Genomic DNA, 21,769 nt, shown 5'->3' on the forward strand with positions numbered 1-21,769 from the left:
GATATTTTCACTGACATTTATATTAATGTGGTACTTAATTTACTTGCTTTTAAAGCATTTTTTGATACATAAATACCAATTTTTAACAGGATACCTTATTAGGACAGTATTGGCCAGTAGCCATAAATCTGCTATTAACAGGGAGACAATTTCTTGCAAAAGGTCTATTTTGATGGTACTTCTTAAACAGCAGAAAAAAACTCAACTTATACATGTGTCTGAAAATAAACCTGCTGCATCAGAGAGACAACACACTGATTAATCTGTTTGGAAAATGCAGAAGTTGATGTTTCAGAGGACACTGCTGCAGGCCAAGCAGAGAGCAGGAGTGTGTGCAGCTGTTCTGGTCACCTCCAACTGCTCTCCCATTGCCCGCTTGCTCCCTCATCACTGATCCAGGGGGGACACAGGATTTCACTGTCTGACAGAGTAACCACCTTCCAAAACGTGCATGTCCTTCCAGAGCACAGGCTGCCATGGGCACCTCCAGATATTCCCAGCAGGAACACGGCTGTGTTCCCCTTTCCTGTGCCCTTTGCCTCCTGCTCTGGCAGTGCTCAGTGTTCACCCATCACCAACACCCAGCACAGCCCAGCTGTGAGTTTGACACTGCACTTGGAAAACCCAATAAAGCCATTCTTCTTTCACTGCTGGGGTGCACTGGGAGTGGACAGTCAGCTTCCAGACTCCTGGAAGGCCAGGAGAAAGCTGCCCGAGGAGTGTGCAACCTCTCGCCAGTGCTGCCCAACAGCAAAGTCCTTGCTCATGAGAAATGCTAATCATAGATACAAGTCTGCCTGGCAATTCTTCACTGAATGCTGTGCATGCCACTGGCAATTCAGCTGTGGGGTAGAATCCACAATCTTCTCTTAATTTAGCTACACTAGGATTTCCCCCTCTGATTTCCTGGCAGAACTCAGAGGAATTATGAGAAGGTTCAAAAGACAGAACACGCCAGGGGTTCTCCAAGTGATTAATTTCCTGACTACTCTAAACCGTATTTCACAGAACTCTTTTCAGATCAGCTGACTTTTAGTGCTTTAAATTATCTAAAGTATTCTCTAATCATCATTTGGATAGAGAAAAGCACCAGCTGAACCTACAGATGACCTGTCAGATATAAAGTATTCAGAAAGTGACTGCAACCTTTGGTGCCTGCAAAATAAAGCATTTTTCCCCTCACAAATGCTGCCAACCCTCTGTGCTGAACACATGAGCTCAAGGCAGAGCCTGGTCCTGGTTTTATGTTTCAAGAACTTAACACCACAAATTCTCAGTAACTTTTTTTCCAGGGCTTTGCTGTTCTTCTTTGAACAGGTTATTAAATCAATAGCAGAAAGCATTACTGCTGCCTCCTTTATTTGTGACACAGATGTAGAGAACACTCAGCATTTGGAGAGAGATGCACCCCTCCTTCATGTCTTGGGAAAAAAAAGAGGAGCAGTATAACTAACGACAGGCACAGCATAGGCTGGTGCCAACATGGGCAGGAGGGGAGGCAACAGCTCCCCTTGCCCAAACCAGGGCTGCAAGTCATAGTGCAGGAAAGGCAAAAACAGGAGGAGGAAAAAAGGAGGAATAAAGATCCAAAAAACCCTCAAAATGTCTGAAAGTAGCAATGGCAACTGATAGCAGAACAACAGCAAATTGATCACCTCAGTAAATGTTATACAGCAAAAGGGAACTACAATTAAATAAGAATCTGTTGTGAGTTAGAACAATTACATCTGGACAGCTCTGAAGTAAGCAATCAGTCAGCTACCCAACTGACCACTGCTTTGGTTAAGTTTGGGAGAGTGAATAACATAACTTTTAAACCTGTGATAGGCCAGACAAGAACAAAACCTCGTTCTAGTCTTTTACAGGTACTTTCTGCGAGTGACCACCAAGGGACCATGTACTTGGGGAACCCACTTCTGCATTACTGCAAAGCCCCTCTCCCCTGGGTGTTCCCTGCAAAGACCTGAAGAGAGGCCTGAAGGACCACTTGGGCCCCTTTCCCCTGCCAAATACACAAATGGTTTCCCCATGGCCAGTGCTGCATGGAAACACTCCTCCCTTGGGCATCCTGTCTCAGGTTCCCTCCCAGCAGAGCTGCCCTGTGCTACATGTCTGACATGGCCCATTAAGGCGGGAATTTATAGTTGCCAGCTGTGGGCTTCTACAATTTCACATACTAGACAAGAATCTCCTGTCAGATGAGTAACTGGGTAGAAATGGTGGTGTTGCCATGACGTCTTCATGCTTTGAATGCAGAAAACTGGGGTTGGTGTGGCTGCTGTAAAAAACGTGTAAGGTAGTCCTGTAAATAAACCCGAGTGGCCGCTCCATGCCCAGGCACTGAACATGCTGTTTGCTGGCACTTTCATCTCACTCCCAATTGCTATTAAAAGCCTGCCCAAACTGAGCCCTGGACACAAACATACCAGGAAAATGGAAGAACACAGCTGCACACGTTGCAGTGTCACATTATAGACTACATAGACACTGACCCTTTCAAACTAGCCTTCTCCCCCCTCCAACAGGTCAAAAGAAAAGGTGTGTTCGTACCTGTATGATTCTAAAAATACTTTATTATTCATGAGAATCTGAGAGCCCAGATTTCTCTGACTGAGAAGTAGACACCCCCAGAGGGGTCAAAGTAAGAGATGGAGCATGAAGTGCTCCCTCAACAGACCCTGACGACCCCCCCACCAGCTGAGCTGGGCTCCTTCAGCCCTGCTGGCACACCCCCAGGCTGGCCCCACTCACAGCCATCACCCCTCACCACGCTGGCAGCTGCACCCTTGGGTTTCTCCACTACCAAATCTCTGGAGCGTTTCTGGAAGTTAAGCTCATCCGACAATAATTCCAAGCTGCCCGTAAGGCCGGAGTGCAACCCTCCTCACAGCCTGCGAGGGTTTATCACCCCTCTGCAAATCTTTCACAGTGTGTAAAGGCTGCTTTCATCAACCCACATTAAGGCAAGGTCCTGCTCACTCCACTGCAGGTGTTCAAGGGTAACAACGTGAGGATTCGACGCTTCAGCCAGCTCACATTTGTAGCTAGAGGCCCCTTGACATGTATATATATAAAAAAAGACTGTATTACCCAAGTGATTATTATTTTACTGCAAAGACGAGCACAAAATTTATTGCTCTGGTGTCTCATATTTCCCTTATCAACCATGGAAAATGTTTTTACAGACAAAATTACGAAATACTGAACTTCCAGCCAAAGTCTGTGTTATTTATCATTTGATATAGATGTCAGGCACTTCAAACCAAGATGAAATTTCTTGCTAACTCTATTACTATATGCAAAAAAAACCCTAACCCAGGCCAAAACAAATAATCAAGCCCACATATTACTGTTGGGCAATGAAAGAAAAAAAGCACTTTCTGGCCCTTAATTTGCTTTAATCATTATTTTTTTTCCCATATGAATCTAGTAATGATTAAACACCTCAGATGGCCATAGTCCTAGAGATACACAACTTTCTTCTTGTTCACAAAGTCAGTGGTGTCAGCATAAGTTTCCCTGGCTTTCTGTGCACAGAAATCATTCACTCCCAATGTTTATTCAGCCCTTAAAAACAGCAGCATTAATTTAGGCTCAAGGACTAGAGCAGGGTTTGTATTTCCATCTCACCCTGGCTCCTCCTCCTTCAGGGGGGAGAAATTATAGAGGGTATCTGGAGGTCTGCATTTTTCATTTCTAATGGAAATAAACATTTTCACATATGGCTTAAAAGGCCCAGACACTTTCTATGTGCAGATTCCCAAGCACGCTTTGGGTTCTCAACTAGAAAAAAGGTTTCATCAAGCATGATTTTCAGTTTTAAGTTTCCTCATCAATGCAACCTACCTTGGTTACTTATGCTGCTGTAAATCTGCTTTTCTCTTGTTTTATAGTCTTTTTGTCTTGTTTTTGCAAGTGCCATGAATTTGTAATACTCTGAAAACAGGTCAGTGCTAGATCAGAAACTCTTAATCCCTGGATAAAGATTATTTTAAGATCCCTCTACGCCACATATCAGCAGTATGTTATCAGGGCTTTTGTCTGTTTGTTGTTTTTAGAATTGCACCAACATGCACAAATTATCCTTTCAGGACGGTCAAAGGTGAGATGAATAATTTATAACATCTAATAGTTCTAGAGGTTAAAGCTTCATTGCTGTCCCCAAGATCCTGCCTACAGCCACCTGCCTTCCACTACTGAATACTTTGCTCAGTTTCCATCTCTAGATTTTCTTCCTCACCTAATCCAGTGCTCTCCGTGTGTTTCACCCTGGGATATTAATTTGCATTTTATCACCAGATCAACAGCATATCTGTTAATTCAGTCTGACAAAGGAGACAAACATCTTCCAAGCTATGTTCATCCTAAATATTTTTTACACTTTTTAAAATACCAGTAGCTGTAGCGCTTACGCTCCTTGTGGTTGCTGCCTAATTAATTAATGCAAATATAACAGTTCCATTTGCATTTCCCCAGCCGTTCCCACAGCTCTTTTTCTGAAATCCCTTCGATATGCAAACGTCTTTCATGAGACACACTGTGTGAAGGCAGCTGCCCTGGTTCACACACAGCTGCAGCAGGGCTGCACAGCCTTTGCTGCTCACCAGCCCTCCAGCACCAACCTGACACATGGCCAGGCCCCTCTCCAGCCCAGCAGCTGAGGTGCTTAGCAGGGAGCCTAAATAACTTACCTAAATAAGAACAACCTCAATTTGTAGATGTAAAGTCTAAGGAGGCGAGAAAAAAAAAAGTGCTTTTAGGGTATTTTTGAAAAATCCTTGATGAACCTGATGGAATTTCTCTTCTCACTGCTTTATTACTCATAAGGAACTTGCTGGGATGATGGTCCAGGGGCCTTTTCTGTGAATGCCATTCTGACTGGGGCGAAAAGACTCAAACTCCATCCATATGTGAACACACATTCTGAAATAATATCCTCCCCCAAGACACATTAATGTAAAACCACGCGCCATTATATTGTGCATTATACGACAGCTAGAGCTTACTTTAATAATCCTTAGAATATTATGAGCAGCCTGCCAACTGTAAAAGCCTTTTTCTGCCATATAGGAGAGAACAGTTCATTTATAAAGGTGAATAGCAGTTGCTATAAAACATCATGTAATGAAATTGTTACCCAATTTTTTATATTGCTGCTTCCAGGTAGCCACTCTGTATGAATAGCTGCGACAGCTGAACACTTAATGCTAGAAAGTTCTTCTGAAAGAAAAATCTCCTCCTCTCCCAATCGGAGGGGACATCTGGGGCAGACAGCCAGATCAGATACACATGCACACACACACACACACACACACGCTTCCTACCATGATGTTCTTAAAGGAAAATTAATAAGAATTCTGGCATTGGAGGAATTTGGCACTGTAAATATGGTCAGTAATTAATATAACAACTGACTAAGGAATCAGTGTTCACCAGAGGAGAAGAACTTGCAGAATCTGCACAGTATTTCTTCAGCTGCTGACTCCAATTAAGAATCAACACCTGGTTTGAGTCATGGATCACTTCAGAGGGAGGTGTTTTCTTGGAGAAAGCCACAGTTGTTCTGCAGTGGTGGTGTAGCCTCATTTAAACTATAACGAAAACTGTAAAATTGTCCTGTGCATTTTTCATAATTATTATTTCATTGAAATTACTAGGAAAGAAGAGTTGGAAAAGATTAGCAACCATGAAAGAGACTCCTGGCTGACAACTCTTAAAATATCACCTGTCCCCTGAGCTCAGCTTTGCTACCAAAAATAGGACTGGGGCAGAGGGAGAAGAGGTACAAGCTAGATGCATCCTGCCTGCTGCTTTCCTAGACAGTGACAAGGGCTGTTAGAGAAATGGACTTTGTTTTCAAGTTTTGTCCCTGTGCTGTCACACAAACCCAAAAAGGCTACCTGCTGCCAAGACAAAGAGTTGGCAGTGCCCTTGCAGCTTGGCCACAGCAAACCCAGCCTTACCTGGCAGATGGAAATCACCTGGAGCTCTGCAGAGTCACCTGCTCTGAAATTTGATTAACCATTAGGGCAAACCTAAATACAAAAGATTAGCAAGAAAGAGTTGTAGGGGAAAAGCAGTAATTAAAAAGCAGTAATTAATCCCTGGAAGCACAATCTCCTGACACAGCCAGACAGTTTTTACATTTCCAGGCTGCACAGCAGGTTTCTCTGACTCAAGGACGTCAACCTTGGGTACGGTTCCACTGGCTGATTTCTCATTCACCAGCTTTATGTCAGTTTTAGGTCTCCTTGTTCCTTTCTCCAGAGATCCCATCAAACATCAGGCTGTGAATTTCTTCAGGAAAGTGGATAACTTATACACTAACACATCCCAGACCACTAAATTGCTCACCAGAGAACTGACTCCAGCCCTCCAGACAGCCTCACTGACAGCTCAACTTACAGCATCAGGCCACAACTTCTGAGAGATAACAAAACCCTCTTATTACAGCTCCTAGCATGTTTATTTTAATAGGCTTTTTTTATACTGGGAAGGAAAAGATTCATAAACAATTTATAAAAATTCATGCTTTTCTGTCAAGCTACTGCAGTGAGCAAAGCCAGGAAAGGACAGTTGCACCTAAACATTAAATTAAGGACACTCAGGCACAAAATGCAGCCTCCTGAGACTTGTACTCCCTGAGGACTACAAAGCAAAGCAGCTGGGTAGGGAGAAAATCTAGCAGAAGGGGCCAGCAGTCAGTTCTGCAGCTGGTGGTAGAAGAACAGCTGTGTATGTGGATCATCCTACCCCATAAGCAACCACAACATCTGTGTTATTGGTATATGTTCTCTCCCACTTACGCCAAGTGGTTCTTTGCAGAAACCCCTTCTTAGGCCTGGCAAGCTCAGACAGTTATTACAGTGCTATGACTATGTTAAACACAGCACTTAGAGTTCAAGCGAGATGGCTGCTGGGAAACTGAGAAGTAGATTTAACAACAAATAAAAGCCTGACATTTTGGGGAAAAGAGGGTCCTGAGGCGGAAAAGGCTGAAAAAAAGTCTCTCAGACTGACTCCTCTGCTGAAAGGTACAGAGTGAACCTACTGTGTCCCATTCACTTACTGCTGTGGAACTGCTGGGTAGCAGGAAGCAAAAATAAAAAAGAACACCCCCCAAGAAAAAAAAAATGGAGTTAGTGTGTTTTTTGGAGGCTGAATTCAAGCACAAGAGACAGGGGAAGCTACAATGGAAAAGGTGACAGAACACTAACAGTCCACACAGAAACACAGGAATCATTCACATTTCCTTCAGACACAGGTTTACTTTCTGGAAAGGGTAACTATCAGTCAGTGCAACTTGTTTATAGCATAAATCAAAGGGATAACAGCTAAAAAATGGTAGTATTGACCATCCTGGGGTACACAAAATCTGCAGGCAGCCATGACTCTTGCTATGCCAGGCCCTGTCTGCAGCAGCAAACCTGCCTTGCTCCCTCATGTCCGACACATGTGGTTTGTCCTCGATATGATGCCCTGTGCACACCCCCCCAAACCACTCCGAGGCTTTGACTCACCTCTGGATACAGCACACAAAAAAGGCTTAAGCTCACACGTGTTTCTGCCTCACGAGACATGAGCTTGGCCCAAATCTACCATCCCAAAACTCCCACAGCATTGCATCATTCAGACAAGTGCGTGCAAGTCCTCTACATGAAGGGCTTGGTGCGGATCACTGCACAGGCATCACCCGACGCAGAGCACAGGGACACAGGTGACCTCAGGTGGGCAGTGTAACAGCGCACGCTATGCCCTGAGCTGCTGCTGAGCCTGCACACTCAGCGTACCCGAGTAAGCACACCCAGCTCCTGCTTTTGGTGCCATTTCAGGGAATCAGGGGATTAGGGCACAGCTGACTCCAGCTGCTCTAAAACAGCACTGCATCTGGACTATGGGTCCTGCCACTTCCCTTGCACTGTCTCCAAGGACACTGCTCCCACCGCCTCTCCACGAAAAGCAAACAAGCCACTGCCATTGACTGTGCGAATGCTACAGCTGCTGAAAAGGTTGGGAGCAGGCAGCCAAGAGGAAAAAGGGAGGAGTGCCCCTGTTGGGACTCAAGCCAATTGTGAAAACCTGACTCCAAACACTTAAAAAATAGCAAGAGTGCTAAAATGTATCTTTTGGCAAGAATTAGGTCAGCTTGATGGCAATTCTAAGAACAAGTCAACTCTTCTCAGTACTTCAGGAACAAGGTAGGAAAATTACAGAAATCAGCCCTAATTAGCCAAAAGGACAGGCTGGGGACAACGGCCAAGCCAGGGAGCAAACATGAAAATGCACATAAGCTTAAGGCACAAGCAATCAATCCATCAGGGGAGGACTGCTGAGGTATAAATACGAGTTCTACTTCACTGTGTAAATAGACATGTATATGCATAATTAAATGTGTTAGTTAATAAGAACATAATAATATATAGCAGAAAAATATTATGCAGAACTAGGACTGTATTTTAGAAAAAGAGTGAGTAGGATATCAAGGGATCAGTGAAATCAAGTGATGAATGATCTCATCTCTAGGCTGAGCGTTACTGTTCAACATATGCCAAACACCCTCCTTGGGCAAAGAGGGCTCTGCAGAGCACAGTTTAACAGCCTTGCCCAAAGCTAGTTTCCACACACATCCAAAAGCATCCTATTGAGGAGTGCAGGTCCTCCTACACCAAGTTTCTAAAACAGGAGTTAAATAGACACAACAGTCCCAGCTAGACTGAGAACATCACCCCTATGTGTCAGGTCCTCTGAGAGGTGTCAACTCAGCTTCAGATAAGAGGTAACACAGGTAACGAAAACAAACAGGCACATCAACAGCAGCCACCTCAAATCATCTACCCCTCACACACTATCCCACCAGATGACAAAAAATACTTCTCTGTAGCCACTCAGTTGTAAGCAAGCACCAAAAAAGAGGTTTGAAAGAGGACACAGAAGTTCTTTTTATAGAGATAGAGTCTGTTACCCAACCAAAATACACAGAAGAGGCAACACAAGAGCAGGCTTCTGCAAACCTTGACAGGGACCTTCCCCTTACCAGGGACCAGCTGATGAGGCAGAGCCAGCCTAGGAAGGTGGGCCAGCAAGGAAGCCAAGCAAAAACCTGATGAAGAATTTTCCATCAGGACTCACAGCAAACAGGGACTCAGAAGAGCAGGACTCTCATACAGTGCAAACCTCTGCCATGGCATACGGAGAGAAAACAATTGCTCTGCTAAGGATAAATGACTTGGAGGAAAAAAGTGGTAACAGTCCAGGTGCTATTGCAGAAGAGCTTCAAAAAGTAGATAGGGCTGGTCATGAGCTGGGTCTGTGTAACCACAGAGCAGGAAAACCTGCAGCAGAGACTGCTGGTGTGAGACTTCACTGACTGCTCTGAGACTGTCAGTGAAGCAGCCCATGACAGCAGGGTTTGTTCCAAAACTCAGGAATCTGTGCTATACTTCACTGGATCATAACTTTGTACTCAATTTGAAATATTTTAATTGCCTTTTTAACAAAGCCATCCTCAATTACAAATGCTTGCTCAAGCAGAAAGGTGCCACACCTTGGCAGTTTGATGGTACACTCAGCCTTTTTATTTTCTTAATGGCATCTGAATTTCTAAAACTGAGTAGATAACCCTGAGATCCAGGTGTGTGACGGAGCCTCAGCCCAGGCAGTGCAGCGGGGGGCTGTGCAGAGGCAGCCAGGAGACTTCCTGAGGCCAGTTAAAGGATATGTCAATGCTGCCTTTTGCAACAGCTTAACCACAGCCGTTTTTAAGCATGTTTCTGTGTTAGGCTGCTAGAAAGCAACAGAGAGATGAAGCCTCACATACACCTGCTATACACTGGGGCACCTCAAACACAGTCTGAGTCTCTGCGTGCCACTGTCTGTGCCAGCTTGGTGAGGATGTCCCTACCAGCCAACAGCTCTTCCCCCCTTCCACAAGCTACTGGGAAACCAACTGGAATTTCTGGGATTTCTTCCACATTGTGAAGCTGAATTGAGGTTTGAATTAAGGGTACCAGCAGCACCTTGAACTGCTGGGCTGTGCAAGAGATTTTGGCCCAGCCCAAGGGCACTGAATTGTGTGGACACTGTCACCTCTCCCAGGCACACACTGTCTGCCATCTCCCACTTCAGGAAGAATGAACACACACAACAAATGCAATTTGACTATTTGTTTATCATCATTTGATAACATCAATTATTTCAACTCTGAGTCAATAAGCAGCAGCTTAAATAGCCAGAGGCCCTGATTCAGGCTATCGGCTCATCTCAGCCAGTCATTTATTAATCTTAAAGGAATGCCTCAGACATTAAACCATTATTTCTGAATCTGTTGGTTTTTTAAAGCAGTTCTCTATCTAAAAGCAAGGAATGACTGCATGAATATTAAAGGAATGACTACATGAATATTAAGGCACACTAAGGCTTGACAGAGCTCCACTTCTCGACGCAGTATTAGCAGTGAACACAAGGGCAATGTTTCTATTTTTTCCAGTTAAGTCTTGTCCTCACAAGCAGTGACTCTGCGTTTTTAGCTTGAAGGGCACAAATCCAAGTGTGATCTCATGCAACTGTCAAACCTCTTCTAACAGAAAAAAAAACCTGTGCCAAGAACAGGTAGAAGAATCATAAATAGCTCTCTCAGGAGTTGGTTATACAAGTGAAATATTTCCAGAACACGTTTTTCCTACTATTTTAAAGTTTTAAATGCTCAAAGACAGTTCAATGACCATCTGGTCACCTCTTCAGTGTGTCACCAAACAACACACATTCATTTCACTGCTATGTACGAAACATGCAGCCAGTGCTGGTGCAAGCAGGACAAGTCACAAACATTTGGCTTCACAGATGAATAAGGTACAACTTCCACCATTAAGTGTACATGCAACCACCCGGCTAATCAGCCTCTTCAATCTGTGGTGTGGTGGGGTTTTTTTAAACTCATCTTTGGATCTTCCCTGTGCTGGTTTCACACCAAAAATACTTGTATTTTGGTGTGTGTTTCAGCACAGGTGCCTTTGGAGTAGGTGGTTTGAAGGGGGAACTGAAGCAGGTCCAAGGCTCTGCAGGGGTGAGGGGGGAGATGGAGCACAGAGCCCCACCCAGCCTCTGCAGCCACCACAGCTCCCATTTCACCTTCTTCAACCCCAACGGGATGAAGAAAAACGTCTGTCTTGTCAGGCCATTCTCCTGCTTACACCCACTCTCATGGGAGATGGCAAGTGCTTTGTTTACATTGAAACTGGCTTTCTGAAGCAAAACTTGAACATTTTGACACTGGATTCATCCTGCTGACTGCATGGATCAGTAAGATCTACAAACGTACCCCAGCAGCACACTTAGTAAGGATTTCAAACACTACCAGGAACATGGCACTTGAGCACCTACTTAAGTACTTGCCTGAATTAACGCTCAGGCTGCCACAAAATCTCAGAATAACAGAAAACTGCTTGAGAGGAGGGACATGAAAACAAAGAGGTCATTTTTCTAAATATGGACTGACTGGTTGGAAGACAAAGCCTCATTTCACCCTGACACACCCGCATGAGAGCAGCTGCACAGCCGGGAGATCTCCAGCCCCAGCTCACCCACACGCAACGACGCATCTTTCTTGTTGTGTGAGGTACACCAGAAACCCTGAACACTGAACACAGAGATACACAGGATGCAGTTTTAGCATCCAGTTTTAGCTGGAGTTGAGAAAATCACACACAAAGTTTATCTGTTCAAATTTAAAAACACCGCTTTCCCAAGAACATCATCCCTGACTTTCAAATACTCCGATTTACATCCAGGTAAAAGGACAGGGCTCAGGTCCTGTGCTGAAGCGTAACTCCTCTGTAGGTGAGGTATATGCTACTTTCAATGACCCTCTGAGTCAGAAAGGAAAGCCTAATGTCATCAACATTATGCTACCAACACTCTCTCAAGCTTTGTGAAGATATAAAGAAATACTTGTACTTACCGTATTCTCCTGCATTAATGTTTAGGGTGGAATAACCGTGTCCTGCCACAACCCACACGATCACTAAAATAACTTTTGTCAGTTTATACACACACACAGTCACGACAAAACAGCAGAATGGAGTAACACTGTGCTTTGAGGCTGTAAATCTGGACGTATTTAGTATCTTACCATGTAAAAAAAATACACGCAGCCTCAGCGAAATAGCTATTAAGAAAACCTGGGAGTTCTTTAGATTTAATTTATGACATTTAGTCTAGAATGCACCTTATTACCTTGGGAGTCCTAAGGGTATAACTACAGAGGTAACTGCAGCTAGATGAGCTCCAAGAGGAGAGAAAAAGCAGCTCCTTGCTCAGATTGTAACTTCATAAGCCGAAATATCATCACTCAATTACTACAGAAATATTTTAGTTATCTTTCTAGACTTTTCTACTCATCATAAGGTCCTGGACACCCCTCAGAGAGGCAGTGGATGCAGAAGAGTAATCTGGGAAGCAGACAGCACTTAGTGCTGCTCCTCCAAGGCTGAGGACCTACAGGACTAAACTCACTTTGTCTCCTTACACACGGCTGCAGTTAAGTGAAGGCAGGGCTGTGCTTCCCTGGAGACACCAAAAGATTTGCTGAGTAATCTCTGAACCAAATAGGCAAGATAACAAGGTGAATCTGAATTCCTGTCTTTATTTGGGATACCTCCTTTCTTATGGATGACTCTCCAGTGCAGTAAAGACACGAGTAGAAATTACTGCAGTAAAGAATTTTTTGTTCTTTCACTTGTTGTTTTGAGTCACACAGTAGCAGCAGAAATAAACTGATCCTTCTGGGAAATGGGCAGCTCTAGATGCTTCCTTGGGGGCAGAAAAGAACTGAGCATGGCTTTCTCCATGAACTTTGGCAAAAATGAGTCCAACGTTCATCAAATGAAATCTGCTGAATGCCATAAGTACCCTATGGTGCAATTTCAGACTGGCAGACCAGGTAAAGAAAATTTCTTTGCTCTGCTGAAGCTTTGTACAGAAATCAGCCTTGAAATAACTTACAGGCCTGCTCCTAATTTTTTTCTATCATTCCACATAGCATTCCTGGAGATATCTTCAACATGTCATGGAATGGTTTACCCCAATGAGAGAGGATATGCACATGAAAAGGTTCTTGCCCCTTGGAGCTACATGTTCTACAGATTTAGAATAAATATTGCCTACGACTTCTAGTATCAGTCCACATGACAAAATTCACTGCAAGACACTGAGTGTTCAGTCAATGATCCCTCCATCACTTAAAATATGCCCTATTTTAATATTTTCTTTCTGTTGCTGTTGTTTTTATTTGGTTTCACTGGCTATGGTTGAGGTAGATTTTGTATTTCAGGAAAACCAAGTTGCTTGAATATCATATCCACTAATAAACACAATAAAAATAGAAGCATTAGCCCAGAAAAACAAAGGCTGAAAGGGATATAGGATCCCTAAATAAATCAGGAGAGTAAACATCAGAGAAACAACTAAAGATCTGTTTGGTACAAGAATAACAGGTGCAGGTTTGCCATAAATAATCTAGAATTGTGAGATAGGCTCTTGAGCCTTAGTTCCCAGCTGATCAAAAAAAGGCTCCCTGTAGGAGGAGCAGGGCAAAGCTTGACCAGTGTCTTTCAAAAATCATGGATGATCTGCAGAAAATAACTGCACTAAGTATATACAGAACTATCCATATATCCCCTCATCCAGACATCAGAAAACAGACCAATTCACACACTTGTTAATATGCAATTTCCAACACTGTACCAAACAGGGTTGTTATCCAAATTAATATGTATAACAACTAGCAATAATGCTTGTCATATTTAGTTCAAAGCTAATTTAAATAAAATATGGAAGACAATGCTCATTAAATCTGAGCCTTGTTTTGTTGAAGCTATTATAGACATCTGCAAACACTGTGTGTCCACCTGGAAGTTTGAGACACTAACAAAACAAAAGCCTTAAATGTCAGACATTTGTGGATAAAATAATTTTCCATTAGCAATTCTGGTTTGATCTCAATGGGGTTTTTCATAGCCCACTAGTGGAAAACTCTATGGTGGAAGCACCAAATGTTCTTGGCCAAACCTTGTTTCCCGCAGCACAATCTACAGGCAGAAGCAGGAATGAAGGCAGGACTGAAAAAAAGACCTTTATATAAAGATGCTACCTGGAGGTTCTAGCACATTCTGAAATCTCCAGCTTTACAAACCCACTTGTGTTCCTTTAGTAGCACCAGGCAGCTGCCCCACTGGTGAGGATTTGGCCCATGGCAAGCAAAGGTAAGGTCAGCAGTGATCAAGTGTACATGGGATTATTGCACAGGCACTATTGCTGGAGCACGGTGATCATTCTGCAATTATGATTTAAAATCATATTTATGTTACTTCTGTTTTCTCAGTTACCTAAGTCTATTTAAAGGAGAAAGAGCAATAGCTACTGGTCTAATTTAAATAGTTATATTCTGTCCAGCTGAAATGTTTACTGTATTCCAACTGAAACTGGGCCGGTGTATTTTGTGAAACAATCTAAGGAAACCTTAGTGGCAGCAAGTGATCTCATTCAGAACACAACTTCTACACTTTGCAGTGCCCCACAGCCCTGGAAATGTGGAATATGACAAAAAAGGAAGGGTGTCCCTTGCTGTTCCAGCAGCCCCATCTCCTGCACTTTTGAGGCTCTTTTGGTAGATCTTCAAGACAAAAATTAAGCCTGACCGAATATAGTTCCTAAGACCCAAAAAAAGCTGTAAAGATGGTATTTACTGCTCGAGTTCAGCGTTACTGGTTCTGAATTCAGAAAACTGAACAGAAAGGTACTGAGCAAGGGGGTTTGAGCTACGTAAGAGCATGGCACTACCCCAGCAAGGACAAGAGTTGGGAGTGCTGCACAAGTGGATGTATGAAGGAGCAGCAAGATTTGCTTCTCAAATTTATTTCCTGAAACAGGATTTTGTCCCTGAATTTACTTTGAGTAAGTCTGGCTTCAATAGGAAACTAGTGGCCTAAGGAGTCACAACACATGAAACAGTCACATTGAGGCAGCCAGCTCAGCTCCTGCTCTTGCATACTTATATGATTTCTTAATTCTGAATATTTCAGACAACAGAGAGGTTGTTTTATTAAAAGCCACAGACACTGGCAGTCCCCACATACATATGCACAAAGGTAATCAAACTCCTAACAGCAGTGACAAAGCTTGCCAAGTTATGTTCAGACTTTGGAAACCATCCATGGAGTCATAACTGGGAGGTTTGTGTGAGGACAGGGGCAGAGCAGCACCCACAAAGCAGATCAATGTTACTGTGGTCAGTTGTGTCCCAAGGGACATCACAGTCTGCTGTGCAATATGAACAGGCTGTGAAAGTCTTCACCCATTCCTGCATGTACCAAGTCTACTCATGAACTGTTAGGTAACATTAATAAAGCTTCTCTAAAAAAGAAAATAGCGAGCATCTTTCTTTAAGGCTGGTTTTATTATGTTTTGTTCTGTTTCCTTTTTGTTTTTTTAAAACCAGAAGGAGCATATTTAAGAAATAAAGAATTAAGGTTTTGTCTATGTCAGAGATTCGTCCTGAAGCAGCAACGTCCCACCACCCCCAATGAGGTTAGAAATGACACCTTTAGACTGCATGTCATGCATATGACCGTTCCTAAATGCACTCACTGCCGAAGCTAGTATCAGATATTCATTCTGTGCATGCTCTGATATGCAGTTAAGTAGTCTTCATTTCAACATGGGGAAGCCAAACCTTCTCTAATATTGGTGGCAATAGCACACATCTAATACCTGACACCTCTAGACCTTTCTTGCAGATGTCACTAAGTAATATGCAATCTATAGACAGCAAAAAGTGCAGACGAATATAATCTCCACCACAAAGTCAGTTCGGTTCACTAAGCTGACAGGAGGAAAAATAGTAAGAGAACCCATTTCAGACACTTGAATGGCACGAGATGACTCACCAAGGGATGAGATAAGCACCAAAGTCACCATGAAGTGACTGGGGAGCACATGGCTTCAAGTGGAAAGCAGGAGGGAAAACCAAAGCAATTCCTTCTGGCTGCAGTGGATAGTTAGATCAGACCTCCTTGCCCCAGAAACACGGATACACACAATGCTGATCACGAGGCACACCACATTTCTGCCTGGGTTCAGCTACTGGTCTGCTGAACAGAGATAGCCCCTGAGCCTCTCCTTTGGCCTCAGCTCCCTTCATTCCTGAGCAGGGCCTGTTGAAGCAATTATCTTTAAGTGTTGGAGCACGATCCTGCCATCAGTTTAAGTGAATGCAGATGCTGGTTTCTCCACGCACCAAAGGTGTGCACAGCCCACCACAGGAGCACCAACGGATTCCACTGTCACCATCCCTGGTGTGGTGAAGGCCCCAGGAGAGGAGTGGTGGTGGTGGTAGGCAGTGGCACTTTCTTTAGGGACTCGGAAAGTACCCTTCTCTCCTCAGAAAGGCTGCAGAAGCCCAAAACGCTTAAGTTGCTGATGCACTCAGATAAACTCTCCTGTATCTTAAAAAAAAAATGCCTTACTGACAAAGCAATGGACCCGTTTCCCTCAGCCTACAGTACAGCTCACTGTTTGACTCATCACCCCGAGGTGGAAACATTTGCCTGATCCCTCAACATCAACACCCTGTTTGGTAGCATCTGTTATGGAGTTGTTACTACTATTTTCCCAGTTTTTGCTTTCAATAAACACCACTGTGCCAGCAGTGCTGCTTGGAGGTATCTCCATCTGCAGGATCTGACCAGAGCAAAGAACACAGTGACCCCAGGATATCACGTTCTGCAGAAACTGCTGCTGGCACAAAGGCAGGATCCAATATACTTGTTAACTCAGAGGTAACTGGTTATTATTCAGCTGCAGCACATTGAGGAGACCCAGAGACACGAAGTTCTGTATGCTACAGTTGGGAAGTCTAGCCTTCACCAGGCTGGAATCCAGCCAGTGGCATGTGCATACAATGTTATTTAACAGACCCCCAAAAAAGAGGAAGGATAAAACACCCTCCTTTCCTACCTCAGCCTAAAACTACAGCTCCTTTCTCTTCAGTTCATCAGCTCAGAGTAGGTGACAGCTACATAAAGACAGTTCAGGAGAAGCTATATATAGGGTGAAGTGAACTTTTTCCCAGAAAGCTCTAGATCTAGGTCATCTTGCTTCTTCTGGGAGGTAGGAAAAAACAGGTTACTCACTGAACAAGAACATAGTTTCTAGAGGAAAAAAAAGATTAGTTGGAGCATGTAATTTTGTGTAGATAGTACTTTTTCTTTCCTAAAGGATTTTTAAAAACAAAATTTGTCATTAAGCACTGTCTCTCTCAAACCCTGACTCCATTTACTGTAAACTGAGAAACCTGTTATATTTACAGAAGGAATGGGCATTCTTTGGAAAGCTTACTTTCAGTAGCTTAGCCACACAGCAAAATAAATACAACTTCAGGTCTTAGAAATTTCAGAGAGCTTGTCTAAATTCAGACATAATGTAAAATCCCTTCTTGCATCTCATTTGTGGTTCTTACAGATGACTGACTGGAAGGATTATAAACAACCCAGTACAGCTCCAGGCGAGTTATCGTATGAATCCACTCTGATGGATTAAGTACCACATTGCCACTTCCAATCAAGGACAGAGTGGGAGAGCAGCCGAGCATCTCACTCATGCTTGGGCCAAAGGCCATCATCTACCTCAGCTCAGCCACTGCAGCATCACAAATGCCATTAGCTGAAGAGATGTGCCTTGGAGAGCAGGGCAGGAAGAGTTTTCTCAGCTCAGGACAGACCTTAGAGCGACACTATTCATGCAGTGCTCCTTACCAGTTTCTGATCAGCAGACCCCTAAAAATTGTCAAGTAGAGCTGTGGACCTGTATTTCAGTTTAATGACTACAGATGGGATTTCATTAGCTTTTGTGAGCACAGTCAAAACACCCCACAGAGCCTCAGAGAGCCAGGAACTATGAGGTGAAAAAGCACTAACCTAGAAAAGAATTAACAGTTAATTTAAAGTGAGTATTTTTGCTTTAAGTGATACTATTCCTTTCCAAGAAGAGTAATATACTTTCAAGGACGCCATTCTCCATGGGACAACCCACAACTGCCTCAAGGTCTCCAAATATATAGATATACCATTACAGAACTCTGTGAAGCAAACACTAAAGCAATTACTTAGTTATATTTCATAAGCTAAACTGAAGATAAATGGATGCAACTGCAACAAAAATCATAATATTTAAACAACCAAGGGAAATCCCAAAACATCAGAATGGCAATGGCAGTTAAGCAAGTACTATTATAGAGCATAAAGTAAAGTCTACAACTGTTAAAATATTAATTTCAGCATCTTAACTAAATCTGAATTTAGAGCATTGGTTTGCTGAGCCTTTTATGTATTTTCCACTGAATGCAGCAGTTCACTGCTTTCTGTTAAGCAACAGTACAGACCAAACCAGTTTGGCAGTTTGGTACATCTGTAATCAAGCAATGCTTGCACTCATTTGTTCAAAACCTGAGAGCAATCACTTCTCTTTTTGAACTTTAAATAAAATTTATGTATTCAGGCAAAATAAATACTGGTCTTAATCTATGCTGCAAAATTATACTACGTCTGAATTAAAGATTTCAACAACCATGTTAATAAAACACTGTGATTAATGTTCAGTGCACAGAACAAGCTCTGTATCTGGCTTTAATTACAGTAATGAATAAAAGTCAGACACGGGCATCGTCCCAGAGTATTCATGCATTATACTGTCCCATAGATACTGAAATAATGGAGTCTGATGCACTTTGATCTCTTAGATAAGCCTCCCACAGCTCTGAAACAGAAAGGGCAAGAGCACCCAACCTCATCCAATTCTGCAATGTTCGCACACTGAGTCATAAAAGATTTGTATCCCCACTACCAAGATGCATCTCATGGCAGTAAATAGAGATAAATATTGCTCCATTTCCTTCTGGCTAGAGCTTGTATACAAATCATCAGGAGAGCCACACAGAGTGATAGTGGTGAGGACTACAGGGAAACTTTACAGTCTCTACAGAGCTATATATACTTGGACAGTAGTTACGTTATAGATATATCTCTGGGGTATAATCTAGTCAGACTTTTTCTTTTTCCTAAAGCCGTTTGTCCATGACAAAGATTAGAAACTGGCAGCATCTGGTAAATGTAATAGTTTTGATCATGGCTGCAGGATAGCCAATTCCTTGCTTTTGTCCAAACCAGCACTGACTGACTGATTTTTTGCTTACAACTGGATAGTCACGCAGCTTCACGGAGTTTTATTAGTCATAAACCAGGCGTTTCCTTGATGCTTCTAGGATCTCTCTTAGCAGTCCAAACTCTACTGGCATATGGGCTAACTACAATCCCAAGCTCTGGAAAACTCAGCATTGTCAGCCAGCTGAGACTTGTCTTTGACTGAGGATGAGGACCCCTTCATGGGTCATTTGGCCTTGGAGTATAAGGACTTCTCTTGAACCTAGAAATACCACTGCCTCTAGAAATACGAATTACTCCATTTGAGCAACAAGTAGACTGGAGTACACAGAGGGCACTCCACTGTCCAAAAAATACAATTGAGGGAAACAGGCTTCATTATCGCAAGGATAATAGTCTGCACGTTCATCACTGCATGCTGGGGCTAAGGGAGGAACTGAATTTCCTGAGTCACAGTTTCTCTCATTCTTCCAACAGTTTCAGTCCTCCCCCAGGCACCTCAGGTCTACATCATCCCTCAACTAAACCAGTGGCTAAAAACAGAGGCAGGATGAGAAGGCTCAAAAACGAGCCCGGCCTTTGACAGAGGGTACGTGTGCGTGCTCCCGTCCGAAGCAGAGCGCACGCGTGAGCATTGTGGCGGGTCAGCAGAAATGCCCAGTGCAATAAACCAGCTGGTTGTGATTTGGCTGACGCAACTGCGGTTGGAAGGACGGTCCTTTTATCTCCTCCTCCAGTTGCCGCACGCATCTGCTGTTTGTCCGTGTCACCGTGTGTGCATCGTGGCCCAGCAGCTTTTATGCCACCGGCATTCTGACTTTCTTCTTCGCTGATGAGAAACAGAGCGGTTGGCAGATTTCTATGGAGGGGCTGGTAAATAAAATAATCAACTCTGTAACTGTTTGGTCTCTTGGAAATTGTTTCATTAGTTCATAGGAAAGTCACGGTTGATTTGCTTTAGTCCATTCCACAGATCCTTATCTCTTCAAAACATAAAACTAGTTTGTTTTCCGTGGTTCAGAAACTGACTCCAGATGTACAGCAACAGCTGATCCCAGAAATGAACCAGCGGTACATAAGGGAAGCAGAAGAGCTTCCTAAATGCATGGTGGTCCTAGATTTTGGGGAGGGCGGTATTGCATGTTTGGGTTGGCTTGCCCAAAAGAATGCACAATCTCCCAGCATAGCAAAGATTCATCATCCTGATTAGGCAAGATTTCTTATTACCATCTCCACAGCCCCTTCATTCCTAGTAATCGAGCATCTGGAACACAGGCTGCCAAATAAACGCTGAACTATCAGATTCCAAAACAGATTTTAGGAGACTTATCTACTGCCTTAAACAGATCTTCTGATGAAACTCCCTCTCTACAGCAGCAGGTTTGTCATAAATTTCTGCAGAGGTTCATTCTATAATGGAGGAATATTATTTTATTAAAATCAAATTACCATGGAACACTTTACAAACATGAATTAAATTACAAAGCATGCCTGCACTAAACTTCATTACTCCTTTACTCCTCATTTTACAGTGAAGAAACTAAAGTGATCTGCTAAGGTTACAAACAGAAGACATTAAGCAAGGATGATGATGGCTTATGCTAGGGCTAGAGTGGGGTTTTTTGATGGATTTTGTTTTGTTTAGTTTTGGGGCTGGGGTTGTTTTTGGTTGCAGTGCAGTTTTGTCCAGCAAGAAGTTACACAACTCTAACTCTGCTGAGACAGGTCACTGGTATGGCTACCCCCCAAGAGGCTGGCAGAACAAGACAGTATCTTCTACAAATACACATCCTACCTTCAGAAACAAGGCACATCTTTGCTTCTGAGACCTTCACAACATCAGGGTAAATTTTTCTTGTGGTCTAAATTGAGATCGAAGCTTGCTTTGCCTTTTAGAGTCAGAGCACGGTGACTCTTCAGCTTTTTCCCCTGAAAAGGTTCTATTCTAACTCAGCCATGACAACCCTAAAAACCTGCTCATTTTGTAATTCTTTGGTCTCTTAGAAACTGTTTCATTAGCTCACAGAAAAGTCATGGCTGATTTGCTTTAGTCTATTCCACAGACCGTTACTTCTTCAAAATACAAATACGTTTCTCTTCTTGTGTATATGGTGAGGCAAAAACAAGGATGAACACAAAGACTGGAAAACACAAGTCTGTCATAAGCAAGTGGTGTTATTTTTTGTTTCTTGACCACAACCAATTTGACTACAAACATTACCAGGGTCTGCAGAAGTGCTCATTAAGCCAAGCTTTCTTCCTTTGTTGAAGTGATGATCAGGGATACAGGAAGACAGGGACAGAACTGTACAGCATCTTGATCCAACTTAAGACACTTCTTGCAGAAATCCACGTAAAGCAGAAAGCAGTACTCTGTCAAATGTGATTATATCCTCTCCTTTTCAAAATCCCTCTTGGAAAATCTTCTGGCCAGAACGGTTAGGAACAGATCTTTACCTACTGCCAACTCAACAACAGTGAGTCTAGAATCTGGCTCTAATTTTATAAAGGAGATGGTAACACAGAGAACTCAAACTTCAGCATACTCTTCCCACTTC

The 21,769-nt window shown here is 43.1% G+C and overlaps 1 protein-coding gene across 1 annotated transcript in view; it reads right to left on the reverse strand.

Moving 5' to 3' along the window:
• The window catches only part of RNF11 (ring finger protein 11), a 30,464-nt gene that overhangs the window by 2,528 nt on the left and 6,167 nt on the right, over nt 1-21,769 (reverse strand). The window lies entirely within an intron of this gene.

The sequence above is a fragment of the Neopelma chrysocephalum genome, unplaced genomic scaffold, assembly GCF_003984885.1.
Source record: "Neopelma chrysocephalum unplaced genomic scaffold, ASM398488v2 Primary Assembly neopelma1_64, whole genome shotgun sequence".
NCBI classification, from domain to species: domain Eukaryota; kingdom Metazoa; phylum Chordata; class Aves; order Passeriformes; family Pipridae; genus Neopelma; species Neopelma chrysocephalum.